The sequence below is a fragment of the Myxocyprinus asiaticus genome, chromosome 25 (assembly GCF_019703515.2).
Source record: "Myxocyprinus asiaticus isolate MX2 ecotype Aquarium Trade chromosome 25, UBuf_Myxa_2, whole genome shotgun sequence".
Lineage (NCBI taxonomy): Eukaryota > Metazoa > Chordata > Actinopteri > Cypriniformes > Catostomidae > Myxocyprinus > Myxocyprinus asiaticus.
Genome location: NC_059368.1, coordinates 428138 through 440160, shown reverse-complemented (window position 1 = coordinate 440160; position 12023 = coordinate 428138). Strand labels below are relative to the sequence as shown.

The following is a 12023-nucleotide window of genomic DNA, read 5'->3' as shown; positions in this document are numbered from 1 at the left end:
CCCACTCGGCTGCATCGAGAGCATCACACAATGACCCACTCATTCCACTGTCTTTATGAAGCACATCGTTTGCTGTGGGCATGTAAATATTTTATGGTCATCCTTAGCATCTATTCTCAATTTGGCCGGGAACATCAGTGCAAAAGCGACCTTCCGTTGATGTAAGTGTTTCTTGCATTTCTTGAATTGATCACGTTTCTCTCTTGTCGAATTCGCAAAGTCTGGGAACAAGATAATGCTGTGGTTCTTCCAAGAAAGCCTTCCTTTACTCCTCGCCTTGCGTAACACAAGATCTTTATCGGATGATCTCAGAAATTTGGCCAGAATTGATCGGGGCCTGTCTCACTCAGCGGATCTCCGATCCGGAACTCTGCGAGCTCGCTCGATTTCCAGCTTATGGCCTGTTATGTCTAGCAGACTCGACAATAGCTAGTCTAGGAATTTCACCATATCTCGGCCTTCTTTGACCTCAGGAATTCCAACAATTCAGACATTGTTTTGCCGGTTATGATTCTCAAGGTCTTCCAACTTTTCCCAGATGCGCTCCAAGTCTGTCTTGGTCGCTAGCGGGTTAGCAGCTAATTCCCTCTCTGATGACTCCAGATAATTGATCCATTTCTCGACGTCCCCCACTCTTGTAACCAACACCGTGAATTTCGACTCCATGGCAGTGATCGATCCACATATTACAGCAAGATCCGCCAAGTCAGCAGCGACCTTCGTCAGCATTGCCATCATGTTCAACAGTTGAAGCTGAATCTCTTTCACCTCAATGGCCAAATTGAGTCTCTGGTCTGTGGCCTTGTCAGGGGTATCAGCTTGAGCACGTAAGTGTCTTTTAATGTCTCCAGAGCCTGAGGATTTTGAATTCTTTGACATATTGTCTTCATAGAACAGTTATGAAACAGGATGTATTGAATCTCACCGGTTTAAGACACAAAAAGTATTCAAACTAGCAAAGTGCGCAGAGCTCGCCGTTAACGCATCCGAACCTCGCATGGTGCCAAACGACTCCCAATGGGGCAGTTTTAACTGTTCGTGAGATGGATAGCCTGAGGGAAAAAACAGCTCCTGTGCCTGATGTTTCTGGTCTGCCAGAAGGCAACCATTCAAAAAGGTAGTGGGCTGGGTGCATGGGGACAAAGAGATAATGCAACAAATCTACAACATGATTCATTACTTTCACACTGAAATTTCATGAGACATAACTGGCTGTCAAAAACATATTGAGCTATGCATAACACAAGATACACATGATCTACACATAAGTTACACATAGATTACACATACTGTATATATTTTCTCAGCCACTTATTGAGTCTAAATAGATGCACAACATAATTTCACTAGTACACTCAAATGACAATAGTCATATCATACTGTTCATGTTTTAAACTTGCTATAGTTTTGTAGCAGAAATTCGTATTTGGGTCAAAAGGAGGAAGCGGGACACGGTGATTCCAACTCAGGAATGTCACTTTTTATTAACAGAAAATAAAGACGTTCACTTTAAGCGCACCGGTGAAGCTTCAATTCCACCACACAAACAGCTTCTCAGCCGTGCTGTCTCTGCCTTTCGGTGGACTGGGCCATCTTTTAACTCCCCCAACTCTCACTATGAACATGGAAATGGTAATTAGTCACAATTAATCTCAGGTGGATGTCCTTACCGCTCTCCCTCTCCCCAGACGGGCTCTTGACCACGGCCTCACCTCCACAAGTTTACTTTTATGTTGTTACATAAAATAGCAATGTCAATCACTGAAACATCAGCGCCACCTTCAGAAAAAGCATGTATAATATGTATTTATATACGACCGGAAGCAAACACTTATTGTGAAAAGGACTGAAATACAAGTGCGTAGCCAGGAAATTACTTTTGGGTGGGCCCCAATAAAAATGGATGGGCCAAGTTTTCGCCCAATTTTTTTTTACAAATTTTCCTTAACAACAGAGAAGCGGCACATTCAGACAGTTCTTTCACACTTTCAGAAATCAGAATTCATGCTTTTTTAAACTATTTTCTAAATATATATCTGAAGTCAAAGAATAATCTCTAATAATTTGGGCCCACCCTTGGCTGCTTAAATATTGATCTGTTTCTCACCCAAAGCAATTGTATCACTTTAGAAGACATTCATTTAACCACTGGAGTCGAATGGATTACTTTTACTATGATCGTATGTGCTTTTTGACTTTCTGAGTTCTGATCACCATTCACTTGCATTGTATGGACCTACAGAGCTGAGATATTCCTCTAAAAACTTTCATTTGTGTTCTGCAGAAGAAAGAAAGTTATACACATTCAGGATGGCATGAGGGTGAGTAAATGATGTGAGAATTTTCGATTTTTGGGTGAACTATCCCGTTAAACTCAGGGGCTGAGTTCGGAATTGTAGAAAAGTAGAAATTAAAACTTAGAACTTTAAAAAATTTGTAGGGATGTTGTTAGTTTGTAAAGATTTAAAATGTTTTATTTCTGTTTTTAACAGTAGCGGTTCTAGCTTGAATGGCACCCTGGGCGGAGCCCGCTTACATTTTGACATCAAAAGCAGAAAATAATCCGATGATTTTGATTATGATAATTTGGATTATTGCCTAGATACAGTCTAACTACTTGATGGAAATGAACCACCTTCTGGTCCTGTTGGTTCCACGCCTTCCTTTGCCATCATTGTGAAAAAATACTGCAGGGGACATTCTTACTACTAAAAGTACTTTAAGTGGGTAAATATGTCTGCCAAATTATACTAAATATAATGTTTAATAAGAGGTGACATGTAAACTAAATAAAAGTACTTTAGTAAATCTTTTACTGATATACATATGCTTTGATGTACATATTGGCTTCTGTGCGTTTCATCATTTATTGTGAATTGTTTTAATTAAGTTGTGTGAAGATTAGCATGTTATTTAGACTAAATGTGACCACACAAAACCTTCAGGTTAACTTTTTAGAATCAATTAGTATCACCTTATTTGTAAACGCCCAGTCTGATGAACGAAGACTGTTAATTGAACAGGGAGTGACATCGTTAATGAGCTGCACTCTGCAGGATTCAAAAAGGGATCCACTTGAATGATGAGCTCAGTTGTGGAGTAATGGCAGAAAGTATGGGTACATTTCATCTTTTGGCACTTTGTGTGTGGGTTTGTGCTTTTTGTCATGCTGTTCCACAGTGGAGTAATCTGCCCCAGGTTCCTCAAGCTTCAGTCTTCCAGCAAAGTGAACAACGAGGGATTCCAGACCGGAGTCGTCAAGCTCTTGCGTTTCAGCCAAGTGATCAGCAGTTTTTGATTCAACAGGCTCTGCAACAGCAGACTCGACGACAAGGGGGAAATCCAGTCCAGAATCCTCAGGCTTCAGTCCGCCGAACCCCACAACATGGGGGAATTCCAGCTCTGAATCCTCAAGCCCTAGTATTCCAATCAAGTGATCGGCAGTCTTTGGCTCAACAGGGTCTGCAACCACAAACTCAAGGGTGGGGTCCAGCCCAGAATCCTCAGGCTTCAGTCCTTCAGCAAACTCGAGGGATTTTAGCCCAGAATCCTCAAGCTGTTGTGTACCAGCCGAGCGATCCGCGTTTTTGGCTCAACCAGCCCCGCAACGGCAAACGGCATTTCCACCCAAGCAGCCAGTGGCACAGGCGGAGCCTCTTGACAAGTGTGCCGTTGCTGATTATGAGCAGATCCAATGTGGACAACCTGGTATCAGTGCTGCTGAGTGTGACGCTATAAACTGCTGCTTCAACGGACAGCAGTGTTACTATGGGAAAGCCGGTAAGTGTTGAGCCAATGTAAAGCTGTTCATATTAAACGGTTGCCTCAGAATCATGCTCTCTACCTTGAAACAGTGACCGTCCAGTGTATTCGAGATGGCCAGTTTGTGGTTGTGGTGGCTAGAGATGTTACGCTGCCTTCACTTAGTCTGGATACAGTCCGTCTGTTGGGTGGAAGTGACCCACCTTGTGCTCCAGTTGGGTCCACCCCTTCATTTGCCATTTACCAGTTCCCTGTCACTGCTTGTGGCACAAGCATGATGGTGGGTACTGGTGCTTTTTAGACTTCCTTTGCTTGGCAAGGAGTGGATTCTAACCATGTTGCTGTTTGCAGGAGGACAATGGATATGTGGTGTATGAGAACAGAATGACTTCATCCTATGAAGTGGGGATTGGACCACTTGGTTCCATCACAAGGGACAGTCACTTTGAGTAGGTGATCTATGCTTTAGCTTAAATGCTAATCTTTGACTTGGGCTTACAAGCTCACTGTTTGTCCAGGCTTCTCTTCCAGTGTAGGTATTCTGGCACTGCTGTTCAAGCTCTGGTTGTGGAGGTCAACACTGTTCCTCCACCTCCACCTGTAGCTGCTCCTGGACCCCTCCGAGTGGAGCTTCGCCTGGCAAATGGACAATGTGTCACCAAAGGATGTGCAGAAGGTAATGTACTGCTTCTCTAGATGGCTGTCTTGAAAGAGTAACTAGGGTTTATAAAATTGTCGTCCTCCTGCAGAGGATGCTGCGTACACATCCTACTACAGTGATGCTGATTACCCTGTCACAAAAGTTCTACGACAACCTGTGTATGTTGAGGTACACCTTTTGGAGAGGACTGACCCCAATATTGTCCTGATGCTGGGACATTGCTGGGCAACATCAACCCCTGATCCCCTCAGCCTACCTCAGTGGGACCTTCTAGTTAATGGGTGAGTATAACCCCAGCATTTGTATCATTTGGTCTGTTTTGAGCTATCCCTGACTGTGCCTTCCAGATGCCCTTACCAGGATGATCGTTACCTCACCACACTGGTTCCTGTGGATGGCTCCTCTGGTCTTCAGTTCCCAACCCACTACAAGCGCTTCATTGTGAAGATGTTCACGTTTGTGGATCCAGCATCACTAGCTCCTCTGCAGGGAATGGTATGATTACCATCCAACCTTCAACACCTCTAAACCCTTAATGGTTCTTCTGAATGCTATGGTTAATCCCCCTTCTTGCTCAGGTCTTCATCCACTGTAGTACATCAGTGTGCCATCCCTCTTCCTCTGGCTTCTGTGAGCAGAGCTGCTTCAGGCAAAGTAGGTGTATTACTTTACGGTGGGGTGGGTTTTTTTGTACACTGCTTTAACCTCTGCCTCCTCTTGTATTCCAGAAAGGGATGTTGGTGAGAACGTTGAGAAGGCTGTGGTTTCCAGTGGAGGCATTTTCTTTGTGAATTAATAAAGTTACCAGACAAGAACAACTGTCTAGGCTGTTTTAATGGGGGGTGTAACCGCAAAAGTCACTGGCTGCAAACAATACCATGGCACATTATAAATGTGCCAATTAGTTCAGAAGGATATGCAATTAACCTAAATGCCTATTGTCTTGAATTCTCCAAGTGCAGCTGACAGTACAGAAGGGACTTGCTCAACCTAAGGAGTTCCTGTAAACCGTTCAAGATTCTCTGGATCAAGTATACATTGGGGGGGATGTTCTCTCCACTGACGTCCTCAACCTCACTACCATGAAAAGCTGAGGGGCAAAGTTACACCACAATTTAAACTGGTGCAAAATGCGCAATTTTGCTTTCAACAGTGGTACCTTTTCAAGTGTTTGGTTAAAGCTTTGACCGCTTGGTGTACACCCATGTTTTAAAGTGGATCATCTTGCAGTGTTGGTCTACCTCAAACTCTGGACTTCCACTGATACCAGAACCACCCTTATGCACCAATAAATTAAATGATGGGCTATTAAACTGAAAAGCGACTAGTTGCTCACTAGTTTTTCAACATGGGAGAAACATGATCTAACAGCTCCAAGTACCTGAACCTTTTACTTGGAAAGACTCTGTGAGTTCAAGGGTGCTCTGCAGGGGCTGAAGAACTGAATCTGTGCATCATCTACTCAACTGGTTAATCTTCCATGGAAACAAACCAATTCACTCAACTGATTTGGACATACCATGAGAGAGGGGAACGATGGTCTAACCAAGTTTGTATACACTCTTGGTTCAGTTCCTGTTAGTCGACGCTTTCCATTGTGTGTACGTGCTCTGAACCTGTTGCCACCATAACTGATTGACATTTGTTTTGTGCCAGAAGTTTGAATTTACGGTACATTTCTAGTAGACTCGTGTTTATATTATGAACATCAGGTCTGCTAAAAGCCAGTACAGTTAGGCAAATCACAATGTGACTAGTGTTAAAATATTTTTAACCCTTAAATGCCTGGGATTTTTCCCAAACGCTCGTACATATCTGGGTCTTTAGAGACCCAGCACTTACTGTGTGTATATATATCCCAAATGCCCAGAGTGTACAAAAGAGAACAAAATATATTGCTTTTGATGTTTTTTCATAAACCAGAATGAGCTTTATTGCCAAGTATGCTTGCACATACAAGGAATTTGTCTTTGTGACAGAAGCTTCCAGTGCACAAACAATACAGCAACAAGACCGAGATAAAAAAGGAATAAAAATAAAGTGAATAGAAAGTGTGTGTGTGTATAGACATACACAATAGGACAATATATGTATGTACAATATACAAATCTGTTATATACAGAAGGGAATGTAGTGGCAGAAGAGGTGTGGGTATGTTTGATAAATATAGACTAAGCTGTGTATTGCACATAATTATTGCTCAATGAGGCAGTTTTTTTTTTTCCAATTAACATTTTTGATTCATAGACATATAACAAAAAGCAGAACATATATACATTGAATTAACATTTAACCCCTCCCCAATCACCAACCCCATCCTGACCCCCAATGAACACCCCTGTGGTCACAAATAGAATACACAAAAAGAAAATATAATAATCATATATAATTCAAACTAAACATCGCTCTACACAGCCCCTCCCCAAGAGTCCCCCAAAAACAAGAAGTAATTGCTCCACTTCCTATCAAAGAAATTCCGAACCCCCAGCTTTCTGTTTGAAATCTCCTCGAAAGCAGCCAACCTCCCCATCTCCGCACACCACTCCGGAAATTATGGCGCTCCATCCGACTTCCATCTCCTTAAAATAATTTGACTTCCAATCATAATACTTGTCAGAACCCAATTGTTTGTTTATCCCCCAAATTTATGACCGGCCCTTTGCCCAAAATATAGAGTCTGGGGCAGAATGAAATTTGAGTGCCTAAAACGTCACATGTAAACCTTCAACCACAATTCTAGGATCTTAACACACCCCCAAGAAACATGGGTTGTGTCTCCATCTTCTGACTGGCATTGCAAGCAGATGGGTGTGTCTTTAAGACCAAGCCTATACAATCTAGAGGGGGTCCAATAGAATCTGTGTAAAATCTTAAATTGCATAAGGTGCACCCTTGCATCTCTATATACTGACTTGTCATTTTTTAGAATCCTAGCCCACACTCCTTCCTCCAATACCAAGTTTAAATCTTTCTCCAATAATCTCTTGATAGAAGTTAAAGCTCCATCCCCCGGACTCTGAATTAGCAGGGAGTAATACACTGATGCCTCATGACCTTTTCCAAAAGCAGTAATCACCTCTCCCAGAGTATCTGCCACTTTAGGGGTGTGTGTGCTACTCCCAAAAACAACACAGAGCAGGTGGCGCAGCTGTAAATACCTACAGAACTGAGATCTGGGAATCCCAAAATGTTGAACCAAATTTTCAAAAGATCTCAACACTCCACTCTCATATATAGGTCACAGAGTGTAGTAACCCCCTCACAATCCACTCTGACCAGAAGAAAGGGTGCTTATTAATACATCATTTAGGGTTCTGCCATATGGCAACATTTTAATAAATGTCTGATTTAAACACTCTGGACACTTTTGTCTATACCGAGTGAAAATGCGAGATAATGGGGTGTAACTTAACTTCTCTGGTTAGTTTGATAGAAAGGCTTTGCAATGGCGAAATAGGGGCAAGAACTTCCTGTTCAATACAAAACCAGGGAGAGGCTCTCTCAGGTGGAAGAGACCAATGAGCCAAATGTCTGAGACCGAATGCATAATAATAAAACAAAATCTTGGGTAGGCCTAGCCCACCTTTGTCAATCGGCCTATGCAGCTTAATGAAATGTAATCTGGGACGTTTACCATTCCAAATGAAGGACTTCGCTATGCTATCAAATTGCTTGAAATAAGAGAGAGGGACATCTACAGGGAGAGATTGTAGCAGGTAGTTCAATTTTGGAATACAATTCATTTTAATAACATTAACCTTCCCAAACATAGATAAATGTAATGAAGCCCTGTCCACATCACTCGAAAACCTTTTTATTAAGGGGTCAAAATTAACTCAACACACAAATTTGCAGGGAATAAAATGCCCAAATACTTAATGCCCTGTTTGGGCCACTGGAAGGCGCCCGGCTGGAAAGCCGTTACTGGGCAGTACGCTGTCAGAGCCAAAGCTTCGGATTTAGACCAGTTGACTCTGTATCCTGAGAACTTAGAAAAGGATTTAATAATTCTGTGGAGGCAAGGCATAGATCTAATGGGGTCGGAGATGAATAATAAAATATCATCTGCGTAAAGCAAGAGCTTATGTGCCACACCTCCCGCCATCACCTCTGGAAAATCATCCTCCTTTCTTATCGCGACTGCTAATGGTTCCAGAGCAAGACAGAATAATATTGGGGAAAGAGGGTAACCCTGCCGAGTGCCCCTATGCAGAGTAAAATAATCTGAAATTAATCCATTTGTTTCTAGCGCCTTTACCGGATGTCTATAAAGTAACTTAATCCATCTAATAAAAGTATTCCCGAACCCGTATATTTCCAAAATCTTTAAAAGATAATCCCATTCTACCACATCAAACGCCTTTTCGGCATCAAGTGAGATGGCAGCGACCGGAGTCTGATCATTCGCCACTGACCACATGATATTGATGAAACGTCTAATGTTATCAGAAGAGCAGCGGCCCCGAATATACCCCACCTGATCTATATGTATAAGAGATGTCATAACTTTACTTAATCGTTTAGCCAGAATGTTTGACAATATTTTTACATCTAGCTGGATCAGGAAAATTGGACGGTAACTCTTACACTCGCTTGGATCTTTGTCCTTTTTAATAATCAGACTGATCTTAGAATCAAGAGAATTTTTTTGCTCAGTCGTCAGTTTAGGGAGTTCTAATGGTTCCACAAAGTTTCTAATATCTTCATCGGTAGACGAAGATGTGGAACTGTAAAGATCAAGATAGAATTCTTTAAAAGCATTATTAATATCAATGGCCAAGGTGAATATCTCACCACCAGCAGATTTCACTGAGGGAATGGTAGAAAAAGACACTCTCTGCTTTATATATCTAGCCAGAAGTTTTCCTGCTTTGTCCCCCAACTCAAAGTATGACTGTCTTGCCCTAAATAACCAAAACTCCACCTTCTGTGACAAAATAGTATTATATCTGTATTTCAGTCGGGTCAGTTCTCTGAGGCCATCAGACGACATTCGGCGCTTCAGCTCTGCCTCTGTACTTTTAATATTCCCTTCCAATTCCACTAGTTCTTGTGCTTTGGATTTTTTGGTGAATGAGGCATACTGTATTCTATTCTAGAATAAATCTTATGAACTGATGAACTTATGAACTAAATTTATATTCCCTACCAGATGGGTTCAAAAGTCTCCAAATATCTGTAAGACCAAGATTTTTACACATCCTGTGAAGCATCAATGTTGCTCTAGGGGGCTTACACACTTTTGCTTCACTATGATCAAGGACTGAGTCCATCAAAAGATTAAAGTCTCCTCCCAATATTATATCATGAGGGCGCCAGCGGCTTGCAACTTCCCTTCAAGATCTTTAAAAAAGCCCTGATCATCAGCGTTAGGTGCGTAAATATTAGCCAAAATGAACCTTTGCCCCTGAATTTCTCCTAAAACAATAATGACTCTTCCTATTTGATCTTTAATCTGTTTGAGACATTTGAATTGCAGATGTTTATTTATCAGTATAATGACTCCCCTACTCTTACTTGAGCCAGCACTAAAGAAAACATGTCCACCCCATATCTTCCCAAATCTTTCAGCTTCCTGCGGAGAAAGGTGCATTTCTTGAAGAAACACTATATCATATTTCTTACGTTTAAGAAAAGAAATAACCTTCCTTCTTTTTATGGGGTGCCCCAACCCATTCACATTCCATGTGGAGAGAGATAACCCACTTATGCTAACATTTGACATTTTGATATAATAAAAAAATAAATTGTGTGTCAAAAACAAGATTACATGGACCACATTCCCCAATAGTGCAACAATCAAACCCCGAACTTCCCCCCGAACAAAAAAAAAAAGAAAAAAGAAAAAACGCGATTCATCCACAAACTGTCCCGAAGGAGTGTTATTCCACCAAAAAAACTCCAGCCACTAGGCAGAACCAGCACAAAAAGAAACAAAAAAGGCACTCAGTTTCCTCGGACAGTCAAGAGAATGTTCAGTGAGTCAGGCCCACTCGGCTGCATCGAGAGCATCACACAATGACCCACTCATTCCACTGTCTTTATGAAGCACATCGTTTGCTGTGGGCATGTAAATATTTTATGGTCATCCTTAGCATCTATTCTCAATTTGGCCGGGAACATCAGTGCAAAAGCGACCTTCCGTTGATGTAAGTGTTTCTTGCATTTCTTGAATTGATCACGTTTCTCTCTTGTCGAATTCGCAAAGTCTGGGAACAAGATAATGCTGTGGTTCTTCCAAGAAAGCCTTCCTTTACTCCTCGCCTTGCGTAACACAAGATCTTTATCGGATGATCTCAGAAATTTGGCCAGAATTGATCGGGGCCTGTCTCACTCAGCGGATCTCCGATCCGGAACTCTGCGAGCTCGCTCGATTTCCAGCTTATGGCCTGTTATGTCTAGCAGACTCGACAATAGCTAGTCTAGGAATTTCACCATATCTCGGCCTTCTTTGACCTCAGGAATTCCAACAATTCAGACATTGTTTTGCCGGTTATGATTCTCAAGGTCTTCCAACTTTTCCCAGATGCGCTCCAAGTCTGTCTTGGTCGCTAGCGGGTTAGCAGCTAATTCCCTCTCTGATGACTCCAGATAATTGATCCATTTCTCGACGTCCCCCACTCTTGTAACCAACACCGTGAATTTCGACTCCATGGCAGTGATCGATCCACATATTACAGCAAGATCCGCCAAGTCAGCAGCGACCTTCGTCAGCATTGCCATCATGTTCAACAGTTGAAGCTGAATCTCTTTCACCTCAATGGCCAAATTGAGTCTCTGGTCTGTGGCCTTGTCAGGGGTATCAGCTTGAGCACGTAAGTGTCTTTTAATGTCTCCAGAGCCTGAGGATTTTGAATTCTTTGACATATTGTCTTCATAGAACAGTTATGAAACAGGATGTATTGAATCTCACCGGTTTAAGACACAAAAAGTATTCAAACTAGCAAAGTGCGCAGAGCTCGCCGTTAACGCATCCGAACCTCGCATGGTGCCAAACGACTCCCAATGGGGCAGTTTTAACTGTTCGTGAGATGGATAGCCTGAGGGAAAAAACAGCTCCTGTGCCTGATGTTTCTGGTCTGCCAGAAGGCAACCATTCAAAAAGGTAGTGGGCTGGGTGCATGGGGACAAAGAGATAATGCAACAAATCTACAACATGATTCATTACTTTCACACTGAAATTTCATGAGACATAACTGGCTGTCAAAAACATATTGAGCTATGCATAACACAAGATACACATGATCTACACATAAGTTACACATAGATTACACATACTGTATATATTTTCTCAGCCACTTATTGAGTCTAAATAGATGCACAACATAATTTCACTAGTACACTCAAATGACAATAGTCATATCATACTGTTCATGTTTTAAACTTGCTATAGTTTTGTAGCAGAAATTCGTATTTGGGTCAAAAGGAGGAAGCGGGACACGGTGATTCCAACTCAGGAATGTCACTTTTTATTAACAGAAAATAAAGACGTTCACTTTAAGCGCACCGGTGAAGCTTCAATTCCACCACACAAACAGCTTCTCAGCCGTGCTGTCTCTGCCTTTCGGTGGACTGGGCCATCTTTTAACTCCCCCAACTC

The 12023-nt window shown here is 42.0% G+C and overlaps 1 pseudogene; it reads left to right on the top strand.

Annotated features, from left to right (window-relative positions):
• The first annotated feature begins 1623 nt into the window (after positions 1 to 1623).
• LOC127415559 (zona pellucida sperm-binding protein 4-like) lies at positions 1624 to 5232 on the top strand (annotated as a pseudogene).
• The last annotated feature ends 6791 nt before the right edge of the window (positions 5233 to 12023 follow it).